This window comes from Rhinatrema bivittatum, chromosome 1 (genome assembly GCF_901001135.1).
Source record: "Rhinatrema bivittatum chromosome 1, aRhiBiv1.1, whole genome shotgun sequence".
Lineage (NCBI taxonomy): Eukaryota > Metazoa > Chordata > Amphibia > Gymnophiona > Rhinatrematidae > Rhinatrema > Rhinatrema bivittatum.
This window is the reverse complement of record NC_042615.1, coordinates 18,162,963-18,189,804: the sequence shown is the minus strand read 5'-3', so window position 1 is coordinate 18,189,804 and position 26,842 is coordinate 18,162,963. Positions and strand designations below refer to the sequence as shown.

General features: G+C 46.5%; 1 protein-coding gene across 1 annotated transcript in view; it reads right to left on the bottom strand.

The window, feature by feature from the left end:
- Window positions 1–26,842, bottom strand: part of HSPA4L (heat shock protein family A (Hsp70) member 4 like) — a 626,705-nt gene that overhangs the window by 499,573 nt on the left and 100,290 nt on the right. The gene's annotated exons all lie outside the window — the stretch shown is intronic.

Genomic DNA, 26,842 nt, shown 5'->3' with positions numbered 1-26,842 from the left:
ATAAAAGTATACATAAAGCAAGTTTGCTTACTGTAAATGGTGCTTTCCACAGATAGCAGGATGAATTAGCATTACGTGCGGGGGACGTTATCTAGCAGTACTGAATGGACACGTCTCTCCTAGCTAGTAGAGCTAGAATGCATGCCCTTTATCATTTTGGTGGCACGGTGGGCATTCCATGACTAATTCTTCCTGCTATCTATGGAAAACAGAGTTCAGTAAGAAAACTTGCTTTTCCATCAATAAATGGACTGCATTAGCCATTAGTCTCAAACTGAGAGTTGCAGCAGAGTTTTACTAAGTAAGCAATCCGGACTCCACTGTGGAGAGTAGACTACTGTGAGAACAGGTTATGCAATACTACCTGTTCAAATTTACTAGCAGTCCTTGAGAAGTTGTCCAGACAGTAATGGGAGATAAAGATGTGAACAAATGACTGGGTTGCAGGTTTGCAAATTTCCTTGAGGAGCACTTCTCTCATATGAGCAACGGACAAGGCCATAGCACTCACTTGATGAGCTTAGACAGAGCCTGTGATCTGTAAGCTCTTAAGGTCTAGCAGTGTCGAATGTAATCTGCTATCTAGTTAGACAATGTATGTTTGGCAATTGTTTCGCCAAGTTGGTTACGGTTGAATGACACAAACAGTTGCGAATCTTGATGATGTGGCTGAGTTCTTTTTCTAGTAGGCCAGGGCTCTCTTATAGCCCAAAGTATAAAGAGTTTTCTCATTTTCATGTATATTCAGTCTTGAAGAGAAAGAAGGTAATACAATAGATTGATTATGGAAAGTCAAGAAAACCTTCGGAAAGAACTTCAGGAGAATACGAAGGACCACACTGTTGTGGAAGAATTGCATGTAAGATGGATAGTGAACAAGAGCTTGGAGTTCACTGACTCTTCTAGCTAAAGTCACCGCAACAAGGAATACTACTTTCTATGTCAAATACTTAAAAGAAGCAGATTCCAATGACTCAAAAGGCAGTTTCATTAGTTACGAAAGAACAACATGCCATATACCTTTCATGAATCTAGATATCAGCAGATACGTAGAAATCGGTTTACTGTCCACCAGAACATTGTAAGCTGTTATAATGCTGAGATGTACTTGGACAGAAGATGTGGTGAGTCCTAAGTTAGAAAGGAGGAGCAAATACATTAGTAAATGTTTGGGCTCACAAGAAAACAGTCCAAAGAGTTCTGCTGGCACCACTTGAAATATTTGTCATATGTGAAGGCATAGTTTTTCCACGTTGAACGCTTTCTAGATGAAACCGAAATGTCTTCAATATCTCTGGGCAAAGCGAGATCCATGATTACTGAGCACTCAACAACCAAGCTCTTAGGTTGAGGGCTGGAAAGTTGGGATGATACAGCGTTCCTTTGTTTTGAGTTAACAATAAAGGAACGGTCCCCCAGTTGAAAAGGGGGACTTTTGGAAAGTTGTACAAGATATACAAACAATAAAACAAGAACAACCAAAGTCATTACTTGTGCTATGGACTATGTCATCTATATTATTGCTTGTTTCTGTCCTTTGTATTAAGTAGGGAAAACAATAAGAAGTCTAAATACACAAATTGCTGAGCACAAGAGCTGTTTAAAAAACAAAGGCCTGAATCACCTATTGTGTCACAGTACATTGATAATCATCATCAATTCATACAGTTAAATTGTTTTTCAATAGATTATGTGATACGAGATGTAAGAGGGGGACTGTGTTAAGATGCCCTGTTTCCCCCTCTTTTTGCCTATGCAGGAACAGGTTAGATGCCTGGTCTACCTTAAATCCTACAGAGGGAGAGAGCTCCCCCGGACCGGTGCCCCGCCCATGACCCCGCCCCTTTTTCAAAGCCCTGGGACATACGCGCGTCCCGGGGCTTGCTCGTGTCGCCAAGCCCGCAGGAGCAGGTTTTCGGGGTTACATGCGTAACCCTTTGAAAATCTACCCCATATTGGGGGTGTATACATTTACCAACATCACTTTAACATTGTACACAGTACTCAGAACAATATTGAAACAGACCCTCCAGATTACCCAAAATGACGCTCAAATTGAAAAGGAAGTTGTTTATTAATATGGATACCCCCCCCCCCCTTTGTCTTGATGTGAAAGAGGCTTTATGGGTGAATGCAGCCCATCTACATTAAGACAATAACTTTCAAACCCGCACACGGGTGTCTATGTGCACGTGGTTGCCGGCACACGCACATGAACTTGGCGATTTTAACATGCTCGCATCAACACGCGCATGTTATAAAATCCCCTACCCACGTGCATAATTTTATATCGGTGTGCGCATGTGCATGCAAGTGCCAAATCACGCACATAAGTGACAGGGATTTCAGTAGATGCGTGTGACAATGCAATAGGCCCTATTCCCTGTTTCCTCCCAGTCCACTCCAGTAAAGAAGCGGACTGGGAGGGAACTTCCTACCTCTCCACCTAACCTGCCTCCCTTTTCCCCTACTAGCCCCGACCCCTAAAACCTCGCTAACTACCCTACTTTTTTTTTGTTTTACAACTTACCTGCTCTCTGGAGCAGCAGCAGGTTGTGCGGGCTGGTTGGATCCCGGTGCACACTTCAGCGGGTCAGTGCCTAATGGCATTGTCCTGGCCCACCCATGCTCCAGCCCCTAGCCCGCCCCTTTATCAGGTAGCCCTTACAATGTGCATACCGGGAGATACGCACGTAGCCCTTAAGCGAACAAAACTAAATTTGTACCACATCAGTTTGTGACTATAATGTTACTGAACATATTGTGTCATCGATTTTACTTCCTTTGTTAGTGGCGGGCCACCCCAGCTCAGGTCCCCCACACACTAGTAACTTTTCCCAGGTTTATAAACATTGTAATGTAGCCATAATAACAAAATGAAAATTTTGCTTCATCGACCATCCAAACAGCATACAAATTCACACACATTCATTCCCAATCATTACCACCCTTACTGTGTTTCACTTAATCTTCAATTGAGTAACCCACACCCAACACCACAATCCAAAAATTTGTTTTCCTTTTCCGTGACCCTGGAAGAGAAGCTGATTGCATCTCTGAAATGGATTCTTTCTGATGCCGAACTCTCTCTTCCTCAAAATCTTGAAGACCTCCCGGATCCCGCAAAGAACTGTCAAAGATGAATTAACCAATACCAAACTTCTTTGCACTGTTGTTCAAAAAGATATGGCGCAAGCCTTCGGATACCTCACACAACTTCACCCTTTTTTTTTCTCTTCCAGCCTTATACTCTCTGATTGAGTTGTTGTTCCTTCCACTCCAAAGCACTGACTTTATAAGGACAACATAGTGAGAATTTATGCATTTTCCAAGGAAGGCCACCCAATGACAAAGTGCTTGCCCCAAATTAAGATAATGTGTGAAGTATAGGGATTTGCATATCTTTAAAAGTGTGCCCATAAACGAACTCTTTTTTACTCAACGCACAATTAAACTCTGGAATTTGTTGCCAGAGAATGTGGTTCGTGCAGGTAGTATAGCTGTGTTTAAAAAAGGATTGGATAAGTTCTTGGAGGAGAAGTCCATTACCTGCTATTAGGTTCACTTAGAGAATAGCCACTGCCATTAGCAATGGTTACATGGAATAGACTTAGTTTTTGGGTACTTGCCAGGTTCTTATGGCCTGGATTGGCCACTGTTGGAAACAGGATGCTGGGCTTGATGGACCCTTGGTCTGACCCAGTATGGCATTTTCTTATGTTCTTATGTTCTTAACTGTCAGTCTGGAATTTTCTTGCGAATGTTTCAGCTAAGCTTTCAGTTCCTTGGAAGCTTTATTTAAAACTGGTTTAAGTAGTCAGCTTGCTATCTGCATCAGGAAGCTCTGTGCCTCTTTACTGGTGGCAAACATTTTAGTCTTGCCATTGTAAAAGATCCTTAGCCGTCCTGGAAACTGCAGTGAAACTTTTATGCCTTTTTTGTACTACTGAGTGCAGTAAGACATGAGCAGTTTTCTGGCTGCCATAACTTTAGAAGAAAGTTGCAGCACAGCTTTTAAAATATGGCAAAATAAACTAAGATCTTTGTGAGATCCAAGGAAGTTTGGAGGCGTGCTTCCTACCAGATCAATGACATCACCGGAAACTAGCATCGAGTGCTATTTTGCTCTTTGCTCTAGCCACGTCTGCCTTGCAGCCGTTCCTGGCCTTTCCTTGTCTGTCCTTGTGGCCTCTGGGCCTTCTGACTCCTGTCTGTCTTGTGGCCTCCTGGCCTTCAGCTCTGTATGGCCTAACCCTGAGCCTTCCTAGGTATCTTCCTGATACTAGGCCTTCTCTAACTTCTGATCTCTGGCATAGCCCTGAGGCCTCCCCAGGTCTCTTCCTGATACTAGGCCTTCTCTAACTTCTGATCTCTGGCATAGCCCTGAGGCCTCCCCAGGTCTCTTCCTGATACTAGGCCTTCTCTAACTTCTGATCTCTGGCATAGCCCTGAGGCCTCCCCAGGTCTCTTCCTGATACTAGGCCTTCTCTGATGCCAGACTTCTGGCCTAGTCCTGAGGCCTCCCTAGGTCTCTTCCTGACACTAGGCTTTTCCTTGCCTTGCCCTTTAGGGCCTTTCTGCATTGTTTGCCTTCGGGTTTTATGTTCCATGTTCCATAGTGTCCTTGCCTTAGTCTTAGTCTGTCCGTGCCCTAGCCTTTGTTCCAGTTCCATGCTTACCCGCAGTCTGTTCCAGTTCACTCTTACCTCCACGCAGCTCCAGTCTGTTCCTGTGTTCCAGTCCAGTCTGCACTCCGTTCCTGAGTTCCAGCCTAGTCTGTACAGCCTGCCTTGCTCCAGCCTCACCAAAACACCCAAGTCTAGCCCATAGTCTCATCATGCCATCCACTCCGCAAATGGTATCCACCACGCTACTGCAGCAACAGTGCCACAACAATAGGAAATTGAATAGTTGAGTGCAATACTTCAAGTGAGAGACATATTTTGTGGGGCATTATCTGTAAAATGTTGGCTCCAACAGGTGCATTCAGTCCTCCTCATGTGCAGATGAGCAAAGGGTGTAACATGGACTGTGGCTGTCATGTGTCCCAACAATTCCATGAAAATCCTGGCTGATGTTAATGGCCAGTTATATAATATGTTAGGATCCCCGGCCGCATGAGACTGAGGCCGGGTCCCCTCACCTGGGAGGCAGGAGGCCCGTTCCTGCTTCCCCCCTCGCCTCCCGCCGCCAACGCCAACCGCTGCGGCAGTGGCCCACTCACATGGTGCCCTCACACGCAGCCGACGCCGAGCTCTGCGACTGGCTCCCTAGGCGCGTGCGCGCGCCTCTGCAACAAATTTAAAGGGCTAACGGCGGGAAAGTTCCCCGCAGCCCACGATGATGACGTCAGGCAGAGTGGGTATATACACCCTGCCTTGCTACACCACTTCGTCCCAGCAACGGGTTCTGCTCATTCGTGAGTGCGAGTTGTCTGCGTTCCTGATCCCTGTCTTGCTTCCAGCGTTCCTACTTTGTTTCCTGTTCCTGGTTCCAGCGTTCCTGTTCCTAGTCTCCAGTCTCCGTCTTGCTCCCCGTCCCTATGGATTGATCTTCTGGTTCTGACCCTGCTTGCCTGACTCCGCTTGACCTCCGCCTGCCTTGACTCTTGCTTGACCTCTCAACTCTGCTTGTTCACTGCCTGTCCCGACCTTTGGCCTGTCCCTGGTTCCACTTGTCCGCTGCCTGCCTCAACCCCTGGCTCATCTGACTCTGCTTCAGCTTCAACTTCTGGTTCCACGCCTTGAGAGACCCGCGCCTAAGTCCTGCTGGCCTCGGTACCCAAGGGCTCAACCTGCAGGGAATGAGGGCTGGTATAGGTGAAGATCCAGTTGGGTCTTCCTCGCCGGTACCACCTCCCGACGACGAGGACCAACAGGGCCCACTCCTGATGGTAGCAACAACCTCGTCTCGGCTCAAGGGTCCACCTTCACAACCTAATATGTGAATTATGTGAGTTGGAGAGGAAAGCAGGCTCTCTCTTTCTGTGTGTCTAAGTATGCCTCTATGAATTCTAGTGTCCGGACTGGTTCTAGTGCATAAACTGAAAGTAGGGAGATTAGCTCTTCCTTCAGGATCCAAAGTTGATCCAAGGAGATTTAATGAGGAAAGGCACAGCAGGAGATAGTGAACCTTGAAAGTTTAGACAATATCCCATGTGAATTGTGTTTAGAACCTAACAGTTTGTGATGATGACAAACCATTGTGGGTAGGATTACTGAAGCATTCCCCCTTACTGGAAGAGCTTTGAGGGAAGTGAAGGATTAAATAGTCCTGTATCAAAAATTAGGAGTTGATTTTTGTGATGACTGTTGAGAAGATTTTGGTTGAGCTCTATCTCTTATATTAGATCTGAATTTTAACTGTTGTTGCTAGGCACTTTGCCTCTGATAAGGCTGATATCTTCTACATGAGTAGTAATACTGTCTCCTATAGGTTTGTGATTGAGTCTGCTTTCCTCTCCACCTCACATAATTCACATATGTTGTGACGGTGGACCCTTGAGCCAAGACAAGGTTGTTGCTACCATCAGGAGCGGGTCCCTGTTGGTCCTCGTCGTAGGGAGGCAGTACAGGTGAGGAAGACCCAACTGGACCTTCACCTATACCATTTGGAACTCAATGCCACTCGACTTAAGGCTTGAACGCAACACTCAAAGCTTCAAAAAAAAAAATTTAAAACCTGGCTCTTTAAGCTTACCAATAACTCCCCCTCACACCCCCTCTCAAACACACAAACTCCTCCCCCCCCCCCAAGCATGTTCCTGAAATTGTTATTCTCCCTGCACATATCAGTCACAATATTTATAGTTATCTGTTCCTCTCCACTTCTGGTCGCTAGTGTTCCTACCCTCTTTCTCGCCCTTCGAACTACATAGTAGTCGATATTATTATTGTTTATGCACAGTTACTCAATTTGTTATTATGTAATTTTCTTTCATCCTTCATATGTTTACTGTAAACCGATGTGATGTGTCAAACGAATGTCGGTATATAAAAGCGTAAATTAAATAAATAAATATTGTCTCCTTTGAGATTTAAGTGGATCTGAAGTCACTGCTGTTAATGTCTGAAAAGTGGAGCAGTGTTCCTTTATGTATTGACAGTTTCTTTAACTTTATCTGCAGATTATCACCAAAACATGAGACATTTGTTAATTTATCATTTACATCTTTTCCAACTTTCTGTTGTGCACCGTGGCAAATAAGTCCATGGTTGGGGTACCCACTGGGCAAAGATGTCATCTGCCACCTTTTGGTTCAGCGACCACTCGTGTGGATGAAAGATCTTGCTTAGACAGTCCGCTTACACATTTGACACCCCCAGGAGAAAGGTGGCTTGCAACATGATCAAGTGCCGGACCGCCCAATCCAGAATGGTTATCGCTTCTATGAACTGGACCCTCCTTCTTTGTTTACGTAAAACATGGCCACTTGGTTGTTCGTGTGAACCATGAATTCTTCCCCGAACCTGATTCATGAACATTAGAAGGGCGTTCCGAATTGCCCACAGCTCCAGGAGGTTTATCTGCTGGGCTCTCTCCGAAGGGGATCATAGGCCTTGCATTTGCAGATGTCCTATGTGGGCTCCCCATCCCAAGTGCGAAGCATCCGTGGTGAGGATTACTTTGTGAGCTGGGATCTGGAATAAGGCACCTGTCATGAGCATTCGCAGACGCAGCCACTAAGCTATGTCCCTGCACATGGCTTGAGCGAGGCAGACTATGTCCGACAAGGGTTGCTGGTATTGAGTCCACTGCACTTTGAGACCCCACTGCAGTCAATGCATGTGTAGTCTGGTATATGGAACCATGTAGATCGTTGCCATGTGTCCTAGAATCATGAGGATTTGGTGGGCAGAAGGTCTCTGAGTGGCCTGTAATCATCTGGCCAATGTGAATAGGGTATCTGCCCACTCACTGGGCAGGTACACTCTGCTGGACAGCGTGTCGATCTTTGCCCTTATGAACTGTAGGATTTGTGTGGGCTGGAGGTTGAACTTTTCGTAATTTATCACTAGCTCCAGTCTCTAAAGAGAGTCGATTGATTCCCTTAGATGCTTCTGGAGGGTCAGGGTGTCCAAGGCTACTAGTAACCAATTGTCCAGGTACAGAAAAAGTTGGATCCCCTTTCGTCAGAAGTGAGCCACCACCACTGCAAAACATTTGGTGAACACTCTGGGGGCAGAAAACAGGCCAAAGGGGAGCACCTTGTATTGGTAGTGTTGCCTTTTGGACTGGAAGTGCAGGTACCGCCATGAGGAGCAGTGCATGGAATGTGGGAATAAGCATCCTTGAGGTCCAGAGAGCACATCTAGTTGTTGGACTGAAGGAAAGCAGAGTTGCTTACCTGTAACAGGTGTTCTCCTACGACAGCAGGTTGTAGTCCTCACATATGGGTGATGTCATCAGACGGAGCCCTGTCACGTAATACTTTTGTCAAAGTTTCTAGAACTTTGACTGGCACACAGCATGCTCAGCATGCCATAATCCCTGTGGCCATAGGGGTCTCCCTTCAGTCTCGTTTGTAGCAAAAGGTGAAAGCGAAAAAATAAAATAATAAAGCGGTTTCGGACCCAACTCCACGGGGTGGTGGGTGGGTTTCGTGAGGACTACATCCTGCTGTCCTGGGAGAACACCTGTTACAGGTAAGCAACTCTGCTTTCTCCCCAGACAAGCAGGATGGTAGTCCTCAGATATGTGTGATTAGCAAGCTACAGGTTGACTCATAATTATTTGGATCAACAGCACACAACTTGTACAACAGGCACAACTGGTGTAAGGTTGGTAAAAATGAGGCAGCCTGAAAATCACAGCAGATGGATGTGGAAGGAGTTGGGTTTATACTGGAAATAAGTTTTTCAAGACAGATTGGCCAAAGGCAGAGTCTTGACGTCCTTTCTTGTCCAGGCAGTAATGTGCTGCAAATGTGTGGAGAGAGCTCCATATTGCAGCTTTACAAATCTCAGCAATTGGTACTGAACGATAGTGTGCTACTGACGTTGCCATGGCTCTTACTGAGTGCGCCATCACTCATACCTGAAGGGGAGGGCCTACTTTCTCATAGCATAATTCGATACAGTCTGCTAGCCAGTTGCAGAGAGTTTGTTTGCCCACTGCAACTCCCGGTTCGTTTTTATCGAAAGAAACAAAGAGTTGGGTGGATTTCCTATGGACTGCAGTGCAGTCTAGGTAAAATGCAAGTGCATGTTTACAGTCCAAGGTGTGTAAAACTCTCTTGCCCTGGTGAGAGTGAGGCCTTGTGAAAAAGGTGGGCAAGACTATAGAATGATTCAGGTGAAAATCAGTTACCACCTTGGAAAGGAATTTAGGGTGAGTATGAAGGACCACTCGGTCATGGAGGAACCTTGTATAGGGTGAGTATGTGACAAGGGTGTGTAACTCACTGACCCTTTGAGCAGATGTAATGGCTACTAGGAAAAGAACTTTCCATGTAAGAAATTTAACATCACAGGAGTGCAAAGGCTCAAACTGGAAATGCATGAGTCTTGTAAGTACTACGTTTAGGTCCCATTCGGTAACTGGTGGCCGTAGAGGGGGTTTAAGTTTTATTTTTTATTTATTTAGGTTTTTTATATACCGGCATTCATGATAAGATCACATCATGTCGGTTTACATTTGAACAAGGTGTGCAGAATACAATAAAACTGGAACTAGTGCAGAGGAATTGCAGTTACAATGAACAAGTGTAATGGAACTGGGAGAAGAGAGAAAAACAGTAGTAAATTAACATCATAAATAATTGTTTACAGAACCAGTGTGGCTACATTCTTTGAGTAGATGAGGTGAGATTTAGGAGGGGTCTGGGAAGGCTTGTTTAAATAGCCACGTTTTAAGTCTTTTTCGGAATTTTGGGAGGCAAGGCTCCTGGCGAAGATTCGTGGGGATGGAGTTCCAGAGTGATGGTCTAGCTGTCGAGAAAGCCCGTTCTCTTAAGGTTATATGCCGCGTGAATTTCGTATTAGGTACCTGGAGGGATCCTCTGTATGCTTCTCTGGTTGGTCTTAGGGAGTTGTGTTGGCTGAGCGGGTATTGAAGGTCAAGTGATGTAAGGTGGTGGATGGTCTTATAAATGATGGTGATGGACTTGAAGATGATTCTGAAGTGAATAGGGAGCCAGTGAAGATTTTTTAAGATGGGGGAGATGTGGTCTCTTCTTCTGGTGTTGGTAAGGATTCTTGCTGCTGCATTTTGGACCATCTGTAGAGGTTTGGTGTACGAAGATGGGAGACCTAGTAGGATAGCGTTACAGTAATCTAACTTTGCGAAGATTATTGCTTGTAGTATTGTTCTAAAGCATTGAAAATGGAAAAGCGGTTTTATCCTTTTCAGCACTTGGAGTTTGTGGAAACAGTCCTTGGTAGTGCGGTTGACAAATGCTTTCAAATTCATCTTGTTATCAATTATAGCTCCTAAGTCTCTGACTTGGGAGGAGAATGGGTTGCTTGGAGGGGTGCTGGAGTTGTTGTTGTTTTCTGGAGAAATTAGCATGAGTTCAGTTTTGGTGGCGTTTAAAACAAGGTTTAGGCTGGCGAGCAGGTCATTGATTTTTAAGAGGCAGGATTCCCAATATTCGAGAGTTTTGACAAGGGATTCTTTAAGAGGGATCACTATCTGGACATCGTCAGCATAGACAAAGTGTTTGAGTTTTAGGTCGATTAGAAGCTGGCACAGCGGAAGTAGGTAAATATTGAACAGGGTGGGTGATAAGGAGGATCCCTGTGGGACTCCTACAGGAGCGTCATGGCGGGGAGATTCTTTGTTGTGGATTTTCACTTTGTAGCCTCTATTGTTGAGGAAAGTTTTGAACCAGGCTAGAGCTGTACCTGTTATTCCAATAGTTGAGAGTTGGTTTATGAGGATGGCGTGGTTAACGGTATCGAAAGCTGCCGAGAGGTCTAACAGAATCAGTAGGAAAGATTGTCCTTTGTCGAGACCCAAAATAAGGTAGTCTGTCAGCGATACGAGGAGCGATTCTGTACTGGAAGCTTTGCGGAACCTGTATTGGGAAGGGAAGAGGAGTTTGTTATCTTCGATGTAGTCTGAGATTTGAATGTTAACTAGTTTTTCCATGATCTTAGCTATGAGTGGTAGGTTGGCGATCGGTCGGAAGTTGTTCGGGTCAGCGGGGTCTAAGTTTGGCTTCTTTAGAAGTGGTTTGAGAGAAGCCAGTTTGAGATCGTCTGGGTAAAAGCCTTGAGACAAAGAGCAGTTTATGATGTCCATCAACGTTTGAGAGATGGAGTCCAAGATAGTCATGAGAAGTTTGGTAGGGATATGGTCTGCAGCATGAGAGAAGGGCTTCATTTTCTTTAAAAGTGACTGGATCTCTTTGGTTGAGATGGGTTCAAATGAATCAAGATATATGGTTTTGTTGTTTGTTAGTTGGAGTGAACTCAGGTACTGAGGGGTGGAGTTGGGCAGCTGGGATAAGAGATTAATGATTTTGTTACGGAAGAACAGGGCCAGTTCTTCGGCTTTTGATTGTGCTTGATTGATAGGGATAACTGGTGCGTTGATTTGGGTTAGATTGGAAACAAAGGCAAGAGCGCTTTGGCGTCGAAGATGAGGTCGTGGATCTTGTGCGCATAGAAGTCCCTTTTGGATCTGGAGGTGGAGGTCTTGTACTGGCGGAGAGTGTGCTCGTACATGGGGCTTTATGTCATTTGCTCTCTTTTTGTCTTAAGCTTTGTTTTAGTTTTCTGAGTTAGTTGGTAAACCAGGGTGTCTTTTGGGCAAGTTGGTGTTGGGTTTTTTTGTTTCAAGGGGGCATAGATTGTTAGCTATGGATTCAGTTATTTTGTTCCAGGATAGGAGAGCTGTGTTGGAGTTGGTGAGATCTATGCGAGTAAGTTGTGAGGTTAGTTGATTGCTGAGGTCTTCCGACGAGCATGCTCTTCTATATTGGAAGGAGGGTTGGGGTCCGTGGACCGAGATGGTTTCGTTTATTGTGAACCTGGTGGAAATTAGTGTATGGTCTGACCAGGGGACCTTCTTGCAATTCAGATGCGAAGAATGCTTGATGCCTGAGTTGACGAAGATTAGATCCAGCATATGGCCTGCTTTGTGTATGGGTTTGTTGACTATCTGATTGAATCCCAAGGCTGATAAGGCAGTGAGGAAAGCTTCGCAGCTGGGTGAGTGAGGTCGTCTACGTGTAGGCTGAAATCTCCCAGAATTATTGCTGGGGCGTCCAAATTGATAGTGATAGTAATTAATTCAATGATAGGAGAAGTGTCTGTTTCCAAGAGGCCGGGGGGGGGGGGGGGGGGGGGGGAGCGTAGACTAAAAGGATTTGAAGATGATCTGATGTGAAGAAGCCGATTTCTAGTTTACGGTCTGATATGACCGAGTGTTGAGTGAATCTGAGGCCTTTTTTTGTTGCTAATAAGATGCCCCCACCTCTTTTTTTCAGTCTGGGGAGGGAGAAGATGTTGTAGGTCTGTGTTGGTAATTGATTTATTATTGCAGTATCTGTGGGTTTTAGCCATGTTTCAGTTATAGCACATATGTCTGGCTTGGCGTCTAGAAGGTAATTTGTAGTAGGCCCCTCATAAACCGACTCACAAGGGGTTGCGCTGTTATTGGGGCATCCCCTACTCCCTTGTGGTACGCTGACATGGCACTGAGGTGTACCTGTACCGAGGAAGTCTGCAGACCAGAGTCTGAAAGGTGACAGAGATAGTCTAATAGATATGGAGTGGGGCAGTAAAAGGGGTCGATACCTTTTTGCGTGCACCACTATTCCACTTAGAAAGATAAGATTTCCGTGTGGAAGGCTTTCTTGAAGCTACAAGCACTTGAGAAACCTTAGTCGAAAGATTGAGCAGCTGTAGGATCAGGCTTTCAACATCCAGGCTGTGAGGGATAAGGTCTGAAGGTTCGGGTGGTGTAACATGCTGTGGTTTTGAGTTATGAGATTGGGCGCTGTGCCAAGGCAAATGGGTTCTCGGATAGAGAGGTCATGAAGCATGGGAAACTATGCTTGTCGAGGCCAGTACGGGGCTATGAGTATCATTGATCCCTTGTCCTGTTGTAGCCTCACGAGAGTTTTGGTTATTAGTGATATCGGAGGATACACATATAGGAGGCCTGTGTTCCATGGGCGAGAGAAGGCGTCCATGGCTAACGTGTTTTGTTGCCTGTGCAGGGAGCAGAATCTGTCCACTTTGTGATTCAGTTCGGATGCAAAGAGGTCGATGGTTGGTTGACTCCAGCGTTGGAAGATTTTGCTCACTATACAGGGATCCAGAGTCCATGCGTGGGGATGGAAATATCGACTGAGGCGATCTGCTACTACGTCCTGTATGCCTGCCAGATAAGTGGCCCGGAGATGCATGGAGTGTGCAAGGGCCCAAGCCCAGATCTGTGCAGCTTCTTGGCAGAGCAGATAAGAGCCTGTGCCTCCCTGTTTGTTCAAGTACCACATTGCAACTGGGTTGTCTGTCTGTATGAGAACAGTCTTGCATGAAAGGCAGTCCTTGAAAGCATATAGAGCATAACGTATGGCTCGAAGCTCTAGGAAGTTGATTTTAGACCTTGCTTCAAATTGTGTCCAAGTACCTTGAACTTGAAGGTTATTCACATGAGCTCCCCAATCCAAGTTGGATGCGTCCATGGTTAAGGTCACGTGAGGAACTGGTTGCTGGAAGTGTAGACCTGTCTGCAACTTGGCTCTGTTTGTCCACCAGAGAAGTGACAGACGCAGCTGGTTGGTTACATGGATCAGGGATGAAAGAGGTTGAGTGGCTTGAAACCACTGAGATTTCAAAGTCCATTGAGTTATTCTCATGGCTAGTCTGGCCATAGGAGTGACGTGGACCGTGGAAGCCATGTGGCCCAGCAATGTGAGGAATTGATGGGCTGAGGCTGTTTTGTATGTGTGCAGAGATGTAGCCAGTTTGGAGAGTATGTCTGTGCGGTTATTGGGCAGGAAGGCCTTTGCGACTGTGGTGTTCAAATCTGCTCCGATGAAGGTAAGGAGGTGAGATGGATTCAAGTGGGATTCGTAGTGAGCTTTAGAGAGTTGAGAGCTCCTTGCTTTGATCAACTCTTTATTAGCCAGTCGCCAAGGTAAGGAATCATGTGAACGGTGCCTTCTACGTAGATGTGCGGCAGCCACTGCTAGGCATTTTGTAAACACTCAAGGTGCAGAGGCCAGACCGAATGGCAGTACTCGGTATTGAAAATGTTTGTGACCCACTATGAAGCGCAGGTTTTTGCGGTGATGTGGGAATATGGCAATATGTGCGTAGGCGTCCTGAAGGTCCAGAGAACACAGCCAATCTCCTTGTTGTACTAGGAGAAGCATGGTGCCGAAGACACCATCCTGAATTTTTCTTTTTGAAATCTGTTGAGATTGCGGAGGTCTAGGATTGGGCAGAGACCGTCCGATTTTTTTGGAATCAGAAAATAGTGTGAGTAGAACCCTCTGCCCCTCTGTGTCCGGGGACGGCTTCTACAGTACAGAGAAGGGAAATCAAAATGATAAGTGGAATGGAACAGCTCCCCTATGAGGAAAGACTAAAGAGGTTAGGACTTTTCAGCTTGGAGAAGAGACGGCTGAGGGGGGATATGATAGAGGTGTTTAAAATCATGAGAGGTCTAGAACAGGTAGATGTGAATCGGTTATTTACTGTTTCAGATAATAGAAAGACTAGGAGGCACTCCATGAAGTTAGCATGTCGCACATTTAAAACTAATCTGAGAAAGTTCTTTTTCACTCAACGCACAATTAAACTCTGGAATTTGTTGCCAGAGGATGTGGTTAGTGCAGTTAGTGTAGCTGTGTTTTAAAAAGGATTGGATAAGTTCTTGGAGGAGAAGTCCATTACCTGCTATTAATTAAGCTGACTTAGAAAATAGCCACTGCTATTACTAGCAACAGTAACGTGGAATAGACTTAATTTTTGGGTACTTGCCAAGTTCTTATGGCCTGGATTGGCCACTGTTGGAAACAGGATGCTGGGCTTGATGGACCCTTGGGCTGACCCAGTATGGCATGTTCTTATGTGTGGTCTTTTCGGGACCACAGTGGATTGGGTGGAGAGTCCAGGGGTACTGTGAGGAAGTTTAAATGGTATCCCTGGGCTATGATGGATATTACCCATTGGTCTGTTGTTATGAGACGCCAGTTGTGTTTGAAGTGGCACAATCGGCCTCCTACGGGTATTTCTGGGTTTGGGTTCATTGACGAGTGGCCGCTGTTCTCTGAAAACGCATCAAAATCCGGAGGCTGGACTAGCTTGTATGGCTGGTTGTGCTCTGGGTGCTTTGGGCTGGCGTGTATGTCCCCTCTGAGGGACTCTGGCTGCTCTCGCTCAAGATGCAGGAGGATAGTATTTGCGTGAGTGATAGAATGGTCTTCTCGGGTGCCTTCTCATGCTCTTGCAGGATGAGGAGGGAGCGTACTTAGTGACTGTATACAATTGACGTAGGGTCTCGTGGTAGTCCTTCAACTGAGCCACTGCGTCCTGTATTTTATCTCCGAAGAGATTGTCTCCAGTGCACGGGAGATCAGCAAGCTTATCTTGGACCTCAGGTCTTAAATCAGAAGCTTTCAGCCAGGCCTATCTTCTAGCACTGATTCCTGTTGCTGACAACCAGGAAGCAGTCTCAAAGGAGTCATATGCCACTCTTACCTCATGCTTCCCTGCTTCGAACCCCTTCTGGATGATGGCAGTCAGGCTTTCTTGCTGCTGTTGAGGCAAGGAGTCTGCGAAATCTTGGACTTGCTTCCAACTGTATATGGGTCATATACAGGTGGTAGGTGGCTATACGGGATACCAACATGGAGCCTTGGAAGATTTTTCGATCCAGTCCATCTAGGAACTTCTGGTCTTTCCCAGGGGGTGCTGAGGAATGCGGACGTAATAGTTTAGCTTTCTTCTGTGTGGATTCCACCACAACAGATTGATGAGGCAGTTGTGGTTTCTGAAGGCCTGGGGCATGTTGTACTAGGTATGTTGCATCTGTTTTCCTGTTGACTGGTGGAAGAGTGCCAGGATGCTCCCATAGGCAGTGTAGGAGATCCAACAGGATTTCATGCACTGGAATGGCCATAATTTCCTTGGGGGCATCAACAAATTGCAGAACCTCCAAGGTCTTGTGACGGGTGTCCTTCTTCAGTCACTAGGTTGAAGGGGATGGTTTCGGACATTTCCTTGATAAAGTTGTTGAAGGAAAGGTCTTCTGGAGGAGACTGCCATCTTTCCTCTGGAGGAGAAGGCTCTGAGAGCAAGCCCTCTGATGTAGAGGTATCTGTGTCCACATCCTCCCATGTGTCATAGGGAGTTTCATGTGTTCATGGTCGAGATCCTAAAGGAGGGAGAATGTCCAACATTCCAGGGCACGTGGGCATCGATGGAGGCCTCGATGGCTTCGATGGAGGGTGTACCGACATTGATGGAGGCTTCGATTGAATCGATGGCATCGAGGGGAACGGTGGACGTTTAGGTCCTGAGAGCCCCGATGGACTTGGAAGCAGTTCCAGCATCGATGGACCTGGAGCTGGAGTCAGACTGGAAGTTGTGTCATCTTCCTCCAAGGAGCCCGGAATAGGTATCGGGAGCTGCGGAGGTCTCGATGGCCGACTCGCTGCCGATGGAACGGGCTGAGTCGGGAAAGCATCGATGAGGGTATCGAGTCGGTCCAGCAACGGTGCAAACATCAATGGTTCCGGGGTTGGTGCCGGTATGGGGGCCAGCATCGATGGCAGTTGCAGGTTTCGGAAGGCATCGAGGACTGCCTGGCGGACAAGGATGTCCAGTTCCTCCCTGAAAGCTGGTGTGGATAGCGCAGCTATAGGGGGAGGCAGGCTAGGCGTTACTGGCAGGAATTTGTGGAGGCTCAGTACCCGGCACTGATGTTGGTGGGGAACGCCTCGGGATCTCGGGTGCAGAGGAGGATGGGGGCTCCTCTCCCCAGGCCCTCTTCAAAGGTGGCTCAATGGCCATTGATGCCGCTGCGATGTTGGTGCCAGCACTGGGCATGGAATTGCGTCGGTGCCGGTGGCGATGCTTCCCTCGGTGCTCGGTCCGGTCTTTCCCTGGCACAGAGGACGACGCTACAGATGTCTTGGATGGCGTTGGTGACATATGGTCACCGTCTCACTGCTGCTCCCGGCGAGGTTTGTCAATGGAAGGACCCTTACTCACCGGTGATGACTGGGCAGAAGTTGATGGAGTTAACTTTAATTTAAAGAAAGTCTCCATCTTATCAAGACGGGCACATCTGCCTTTTGGAGTCATTTGGGCGCAATTGGGACACTGGCAGACATCGTGCAATGGGCCCAGAAACAGAACACGCACAGTGTGAGGGTCTGTGATCGACATTATTCATGGACACTCTGGGCATTTTCTGAACCTGGTCGCCATGCCGAAAAAAAGGGCACAAAACGGTCGATGACCAGCGGGAACCGAAAGGTAAGACGGCAGGAACCAACCGGAGACACGGGAAAAAGTACTCGAGTGTCGGAGGAAAAAGAGTGCGATGGGAGACCCTATTAGGAACTTTTAAAGAAGTAAACTTCGAGTTTTTCCGTGAGGAAAAAAGGTGAAAAATCTCACAGAGCTCATAACCCGCAAGGCAAATTGCAGCGCGAAAAGAAAGCGACTGAAGGGAGACCCCTGTGGCCACACGGATTATGGCATGCTGGGCATGCTCAGTGTACCAGTCAAAGTTCTAGAAACTTTGACAAAAGTATTCCGTGACAGGACTCCATCTGATGACATCACCCATATGTGAGGACTACCATCCTGCTTGTCCTGGGAGAATGGCAGGATCGTCTTTAGGGATGTCATCTTGAACTTCTCTTTGAGAAGGAATTTGTTTAGTTCTCTGAGGTCCAAGATGGGGCAAAGACCCCCCGACTTGTTGGGAATGAGGAAATATGGAGAACAGAATCCCTTGTCCCGCTAACACGGTGGAATCACCTGGATGACCTGCTGGGTGAGCAGCATGGATAGCTCGACCTGGAGGAATTACGGTTTTGATAGGCCCTTGTGAAGAACGGCAAGTTGGGGAAGCATATGGGCATGCTTGAATTTGAGTTGGTAACCTTTGAGAATGTTTAGCACTGATCAGTCATAAGAACATAAGAAAATGCCATACTGGGTCAGACCAAGGGTCCATCAAGCCCAGCATCCTGTTTCCAACAGTGGCCAATCCAGGCCATAAGAACCTGGCAAGTACCCAAAAATTAAGTCTATTCCATGTTACCATTGCTAATGGCAGTGGCTATTCTCTAAGTGAACTTAATAGCAGGTAATGGACTTCTCCTCCAAGAATTTATCCAATCCCTTTTTAAACACCGCTATACTAACTGCACTAACCACATCCTCTGGCAACAAATTCCAGAGTTTAATTGTGCGTTGAGTAAAAAAGAACTTTCTCCAATTAGTTTTAAATGTGCCCCATGCTAACTTCATGGAGTGCCCCCTAGTCTTTCTACTATCCGAAAGAGTAAATAACCGATTCACATCTACCCGTTCTAGACCTCTCATGATTTTAAACATCTCTATCATATCCCTCAGCCGTCTCTTCTCCAAGCTGAGAAGTCCTAACCTCTTTAGTCTTTCCTCATAGGGGAGCTGTTCCATTCCCTTTATCATTTTGGTAGCCCTTCTCTGTACCTTCTCCATCGCAATTATATCTTTTTTGAGATGCGGCGACCAGAATTGTACACAGTATTCAAGGTGCGGTCTCACCATGGAGCGATACAGAGGCATTATGACATTTTCCGTTTTATTCACCATTCCCTTTCTAATAATTCCCAACATTGTTTGCTTTTTTGATTGCTGGCGAGGTAGCTGGAAAGCCGGCCCCCTGTACAGTGGGTAAGGGCAGAACGGATGTCGATGGAAAGCAGGCTTACAGTAAGCTGGGTAGTATCTCTTTGTGCTGGTTGTCTGGTCCATTGGGGAGGCGAAGGACAAGACTGCTACATTTTGCTCCTTTAGTAGCGAGACTGTTTCCCGCAGCTTGTCCCCATACAGGTTGTCTCCTCTACTGGGGAGGTCCACCAGCTTTTCATGAACATCTTCCCTGATCACACTGGCTCTTAACCAGGCTAGCCGACGAGCCGCTATGGCTGAGGCAGAGGCTCTAGACGACATCTTTAATGATTCGCAGATGGTGCAGAGAAGGTGTCGCAACCCCTCCTCCATATCCAGGACCGGCTGCGGTAGCCCCCCGGGTGACGAACCATCACTGAACAGGGTTTTGATTGATTGGAGGCACTCACAAAGATACTGGGTAATGTAAAATTGATGTTGTTATATCTTGGCCCCCAGCATGGCGGATTGGAAGGATCATTTCCCGAAGTCATCTAGGTAATGGTTGTCCTTTCCTGGGGGCGTATTTGAATGAAACCTCGTCTTCTTAGCACGTTTCATAGCAGATTCCACTACAATGGTGGCATGCGGGAGTTGAGGGGAGGTATATTACGGAGACTACCTCATCCTGAATTTCAGGTCTGTTTTCCTGGAAGTTAGTAAGGTGGAAAAGGGTGACTTCCAAGTTTTTTCCAAGACTGCTTCCGGAACTCCGTGGGAGGGGAGGGCCGTAGCCTCAGCCAGCATCTCAAAGATTTTCAATATCCCCAAGACCTCAGCCCTCAGGTCTAGGACCTTTTTAGTCTCAATATTAAGCTTTGTTCCCACATTTTCGATGAACCTCGAATAAGATAGGTCATCTGGTGGGGAGGAGAGTTCAGGCGGTCCCTCAGGTGCATCTGACTGCATCTCCGTGGATGACCCCGGTGAAGATGGGGGGTGAGTCCTGCAAATTTGAACTTAGCTAGGGAGAGAATTGGGGTGGAGGCAAACGTACTTTCCTCGGAGACTTCCCCCCTGGAACTTGCGCCTCGTCTTCAGGAGGACCTCTCCCCAGGTGATGGGCTAGTCGGAGGTGGTGCCTGGTCACTGGGATCCAGGGATGCAAAGACTCCAGAGAAGACCGCTGAGATATGTGAGATTGCTTGCTCAGCCAGAACTTTCCTGTTGGGAGCGGAAGGGGTCCGCGGCTTCGGCTGCTTGTCCTCCTGTTTAGAGAGAGTTGTGTGGCCTCCAGACGTACCGGAGATGGCTGTGAGTAAAATGCCAGAGTCCAGTCCCCAGGGCCTGTAGGTCAGTGGGGGTATCACCTGTGGAAGGCGTTTCCCCTTTGTGAGCGGCTCCTGCAACTGTGAGGACTTCCTCTTATGTCTGGATACAGAAGAGATGTACGAGTACACATGGAGTGACAAGAAAGAAGAGATCTCAGAGTCCAGGTAATCCAACAGGGATGCAACGTCCGAGAAATCCTTCCCACGCATCTCATCTGTGGTGGAGACCCCTTGGGAAGCCCACAGCCTTCTTTCTGAGCCATGCCTTTGTTTGTGTGTCATCGGCTGCATCGATGAGGGAATCTTTGGGTGTGATACAGCATACGTTGAAGCAGGATCACATTGGGTGTCCCTTGGCGCGTCATATGACTGCACACTGTGTTGAGTGTCGTGTTGACTCGAAGCGCAGCTTCGTGAATCGGTATGTCAATTGCCCGACGCATGCGTGGGACGATCTTGTGTCAGCGTCGATATCCTGGGCTGGTTGGCACACTTGGGCTCCTGTGCCGGTTTCGACGATTTCAGTGATGTGTGAGGTGGACAGCACTCCCATTCTCGGCTCCCTCAACGCATTGTCCTGGCTCGTGGCGCATGGCAACTGTTGTGGTGGGCCAGGCACTATGAGCACAGGCATCTTTGACTTTTTCGCGCCCTTGCCTTGAGGCCCCAGTGAGGAGGCTCTTTTTCTTTTTTTGGGCTGCTCCATGCTGGGTCTCAGCAAGGAGTAGGACTCTGATGGCAGGGCATAGGAGCCCCTGTTGTTCTCTCTCAGTCGTGCAATATTTAGAGCCCTTTGCCGTTGGGCCCGTGGGGACATGCAACCACAATTGCGGCAAGACGACTGGTTGTGGTCCAGGCCTAGGCAGATATATCAGTAATTATGGCCATCAGTGATTGACATTACACCTTGCCGCACTGGCAGTATTTGAAGCCAGGTGGTCGCGGCCCCATTGTAGCACTGAAAAGTGCTGTTACTTTTCTATTCCTCTTGCAAGAAAAAACTGAAGAGAACAGGAGAAATTTCGGCAGTGCAGAAAGAACAGACTGAAGGTAAAGAGGGTGCTATTTCGCATGGGAAGATGCGTGCAGCCGCACAGAGCAAAGCTCTGTAACAGCTATGAGAAGCTCTGGCTCGAGGCTGCCCGGAGGACATCACGGACAGCACGGCTAATTCAGCCCTGCTATCGATGGGAAAACAAATATTTCCTAAGATTACTCCTGAGTCTACACACTTTCCACTTCATCTCATTCTAGATCCTCCTTTCCATTGAAAAAGGTTCACCTCCTGTGAATGGAAACCTTTGAGATATTTGAATCTCTCTATCATAACTTGCCTTTCTTCTAGGGTATGTATGTTTAGATTTTTAAGTCTACCCCATATGCTTTAGAATGAAGACCATGGACCATTTTAGTAGCCCCCCTTTGGACCGACTCAGTCCTGTTCATATCCTTTCAAAGGTGCAGTCTCCAGAATTGTACACAGTATTCCAAGTGAGGTCTCACGAAGGACATATGCAGGGGCAATATCAACTCCCTTTTTCTGCTGACTATTTCTCTGCCTATGCAGCCAAGCATCTTTCTAGCTTTTACCGTTGCTTTATCCACCTGTTTGGCCATCTTAAGATCATTAGATACAATTATACCCAGGTCCTGCTCTTCCTTTGTGCTTAGAAGAGTTTCACTTTCAATACTGTATCTTTCCCTAGGGTTTTTGCATCCTATATGCATTACTCTGCATTTTTTAGCATTAAATCTTATCTGCCAGACTTTAGACCATTCCTCAAGCTTCGCTAGATCCTCCCTCATGTTTTCCACTTCTTCCTGGCTGTCCACCCTCTTTCAGATTTTGGTATCAGCAGCAAAAAGATAAATCTTTCCCGACAACCCTTCTGTTATGTTGCTCACAAAAAATGTTGAAAATAACTGGTCCAAGGACACCACTAGTGACAACCCCCTCCTCAGAGAAAACTCCATTTACCACTACCCTTTGTCACCTCCAACTCAATCAGTTTCTAACCCAGTCTGTCACTCTAGGATTCATACCAAAGGCACACAATATATTTATAAGTCTTCTGTGTGGTACTGTGTCAGACCTTGCTGAAATCTAAGAACACTATGTCTAGTGTTAGCCCTTGGTCCAACTCTCTGGTCACCCAATCAAAGAAATTTCTTTTTTGGTTCACTGTGAATATATAGAAGTTATGAGAAGATGAGGAGAGAGAAAAACTGTCCTTGCAAAAATGCAGAAAAATTAAAACTGAGGAGACTGATGATGCAGAGTCCATAGATGACTTCACCCAGACAGCATGGCTAATTCAGCCTGCTTATCGACAGAAAATAAATTCACACCACCTCATTAAGATGCGTGAATTTATCTTGGAGATCAGATGGAAGCTGAGCAGAGATGACCTTTAATTTTTTGTAAAAGATTGTAAAGGTATTGAACAATTTGGAACTGATAAGCTGAGATTCTGCTCTGTAGCATTGCTGAATGGGATAATTTATTCCCAGTATTGTCTAGTAGTTTTGCTATGTTTCCTGGTGAAGTACTGGAATATATACTTGATTTTTTTTTAGCTCTTTATAAGGCAGACTCCACTGCTACAGAATCATTGCTTATTTGGTCCTTATGTCCTAGGCAAAGCTGGACTATACTTTAAATCTATTCTTCCGGCGATTGACTATGAAGAGAGAGGTATTTATCACATTTGTGATTGAAGATCTTAACGTGCTTTGTGAACTGGTATAGCATAGGCTTGTTTAGATGAGTTGATGCACTTCAAAACTTCTGGGAAGTCTTCAGTTTTTGGCTCCTCTTGCAATTTAAAAAGTATAGAGATTGCTATTTTTGTAAGACATATCTTCAGGCGGTATAATACTCCCAAGTTGGCTCAAGGTAAGGATCTGAGAGCAACTTGGAGAATCCCCCCAGAGATATAAGATGATTGGAAGTAATTGTCAGAGTCAATGATTAGACTCTAATAAGGGTTTGTCTCTAGAGATTTCGTTTGTTGAGCCTTCTTGTATAGTAGAATAGAAAATTGGAAACACAGTTCAATAATAGGCTTTTCTAATACTGGTTTCACAAGTGATGAGGTGGGATAGATGGAATATCTTTAATATAGTTTGAATAAACTCCAGCTTTAGTTATTGTATGAATGAATGGCTTTTAGATATAGAAAGCTTTCAGATGTAAGAGTCACTGAAGATGTACTGATTATGGGACTAATACCAGTAGAGTAAATGCAGAAGATTTTTTTTTTTTATTCTTACTTTTATAGTTTTGACTTAACTATTACATTTTCAGCACCAAGATAAGTTGCAGGCAGGGATCCTTGGATCAAGGTGGAATTGGTGCAACCTGCAGGAAGGAATCCTGCAGGTCTCCACTGTCGACTGGCGGAGCTGGTTGCAGAAGAGGTCCACTGAAGTTTCACCTATACCAGCCCTCGTTTCCCTTAGATTGATCCATCAGATGCCGGGGCAGGCAGGAATTAGGGGTGGGCCTCTGTGGACAAGGTGGAGATCTGTGGAGATGGACGAGTCACAGACCAAGGTCTGGGGCAGGATTAGCACTAGCGTAGTCAGAGACAGACAGTGGTCAGGACAAGTTGTGTTCATATGTGGTCGAGAGTCAAGCAGTAGTTGGAGGCAGGCAGAGTTCAGTCATAATATATAGGCAGTGGTTAATGGCAGGTGGAGTTCAGTCATAGTCACAGGTCAAATAGGCCGAGGTCAGAACCAGAGATCCATCCGAGAGAAAGATAGGCAGTCAGACAGATGAGGAACAGCACAGGCGGGCAGGAGAAGACACTGAAGAACTGAAGACTGACCACTGGACGAAGACAAAGAAATGAAGGCTGACTGCAGGATGAAGACCAGGAACCAAGATCAGAAGGCAACTTGCTCTACCAGAGGTAGTCTACCTATTGCTGAAGTGAGGTTGAATGGAAGAAAACCCTTTATGGGCCAGAGGCTGTGATGTCCTCAGTGGGTGCTGCGGGAGATTTCCCACCATTGGCCCTTTAAACTGGTGGAGGTTGGGTGCGCCTACGCCTAAGGCCAGGCAGGAAAGAAGTTGGTGTCCCACTGTGCAGCATCTGGGACAGTGTCTAGTGAGGGAGGACCCCACTCAGAGCTGGAGGTAAGCGTGGCGGGTCATGGCCTTGCCTTGCAGGCCGGCAAACAAATAAGTGATAGTAAAGGTACTGAAAACTTTGGTGCCCAGATGGCCAATGTTGATGGCAAGTGCTTTTGAACCGAGATTGATGGGGCTGAAGTGATGGTGTCGGAAGCTGTTGGCACTGACTTTTGCAATGACAGTGTCTCAGCATCTTTGGTGCTGAAAAGATTGATTTCGGTTTCTCTTATGATTGGCAGAAGAGTTGCGGCTTCGGCACTTGACCCACTTTTCTTTTTATGTACTGTTTTGCCAGAGGATTTGCACTTCCTTTCCTCTCAAAGATTCATATTTTAATTTATATTCTTTAAACATAAGCACCCAAGGGGATACTTTATACATGTTGTGCAATTAGTATTGTGCAATTAATCAATCATGTCATGAGAAAGGCCCAGAGAATGGACACATCATCGATGTCATGGTTGGATATCGTTTAAGCACACTCAACACAGAGTCTGAAGGGTTTCTTTCCTAACATGTTAAGAAGGCAATGAAGAGAATCTAAATTTAAAAAATATTTATTTTTTTTTTTATTGAGGACTCAATAAAATGAGGTAAAGATAATAAAGAAAACATGAACAAGAAACTTGAATCAAAAATTTCAAAAAAGGACTGCAAGCGCTAGCAAACAAAAACTTCTTTTCGTGTCAGTGGAAGAAAAATGATTGAGGAGACAGCAGAATTGCTTACCTGAAACAGGTGCTCTCCGGGGACAGCAGGATGTTAGTCCTCACACATGGGTGACAATATCAGATGGAGCCCGGCACAGAAAACATCTGTCAAAGTTTCCAGAACTTTGACTTGTCATATTGAGCATGCCCAGCATGCCCTGTACCACGCGTCCCTCTTCAGTCTTATAACACAGAATTAGATTTAAAATAACAAAAATAGGAGAAACCCAACTCCACGGGGTGGGGGACAAGTTTCGTGAGGACTAACATCCTGCTGTTCTCGAAGAACACCTTTTACAGGTAAGCAACTCTGCTTTCTCCAAGGATAAGCAAGATGGTAGTCCTCACAATATGGGTGAATCCATAGCTACAGGCTGCTCCCCAACAAAAATGGGGACCAACAGACACCAACCAGGTGCCAACGGGCACAACAACAACAGTGCTGTTGGTAATAGAGGGGAACACAACCTGAACCCAAACAACAGGCCATAGGCAGGGAGAGTTGGGTTCTACACCTTAAAGAGATTCCAAAGGACACACGGACTGAACCTACTGTCACATTGGCTAACTCTATCCAGACAATAGTGAGATGTGAATGTGTGAAGAGAACTCTACATTGTAGCCTTGCAGATCTCCTCCACGGGAACTGCTCGCAAGTGGGCCACTGAAGTTGCCATGGCACTAACAGAATGAACCTTGACATGGCCCTCAAGATGCAGTCCTGCTTGTGCATAACAGAAGGAGATACAATTTGCTAGCCAATTGGATAGTGTCTACAGCTCCCAACCTATTACTATCAAAAGAAATAAGAAGTTGGGTGGACTGTCTATGGGTTTTCTGTCTGCTCCAGACAAAAGGCTAAGGCTTGCTTGCAGTCCACACTGTGCAGTGCTCATTATCTTAGTGTGAATGGGGACTGGGAAAGAAAATTGGCAGGACAATAAGCTGGTAAGATGAAAGTCCGTCACCACCTTACGCAGGAACTTAGGGTGTGTGCCTTTCTTGTGGAAGGCTTTCCAGAAGCCACTAAGACTCAAGATAGATCCTCAGAAAGATCAAGTGGCTGCAGGATTAATCTCTTAACATCCAGGCTGTGAGTGACAGGGCTAGGAGGTTGGGATGCCGCAGCTTGCCCTGATCTTGTGTGATGAGATCTGGGGAAATCTCCAGACTGATCAGTTTCCCGATGGACAACTCCCATTGGAGAGGAAACCAGATCTGTCTCGGCCAATGAGGGGCTATGAGGATCATAGTCTCTCTGTCCTCTTGAAGCTTCAAAAGAGTCTTCACCAGCAAGGGAATCAGAGGATACGTGTACAGAAGACCCTTGCCCCAATTATGGGCAAGGGCATCTGAGGCTGGCTTGCCGTCTGTCCTGTACAGTGAGCAGAACAGAGTTACTGTCATGTTCCAGGGAGACACGAACAGAGCTATGTCCGGGTTCCCCCAGAGGCGGAAGATCCGATTTGCTACCACCTGGTTCAGGAACCCCTTGTGGGGTCTGTAGGCACGACTTAGTCTGTCTGCCACCATGTTCTCCATACCTGCCAGATACGTTGCCATGGGACAGGGCCTACTTTCTGCTTGTTGACATTCCACATCACTATCTGGTTCTCTTTTGGATCAGGATAACTTTCTTGGACATCTGATTTCTGAAAGCCCAAACACATACCTGATTGCCCAGAGCTCTAGGAAGTTGATCTGGGAAGAGCTTTCCTGAGCAGACCAGAGGCCCTGGGTGCGGAGCACCTCTCCATGAGCTCCCCTGCCCAGGGTGAATGCATCCGTGGTTATGACATTCAGCGTAAGAGGATTCTGGAAAGAGATCCCCCGTTCCAGACTGGAGGGTACCCGCCACCAGGACAATGA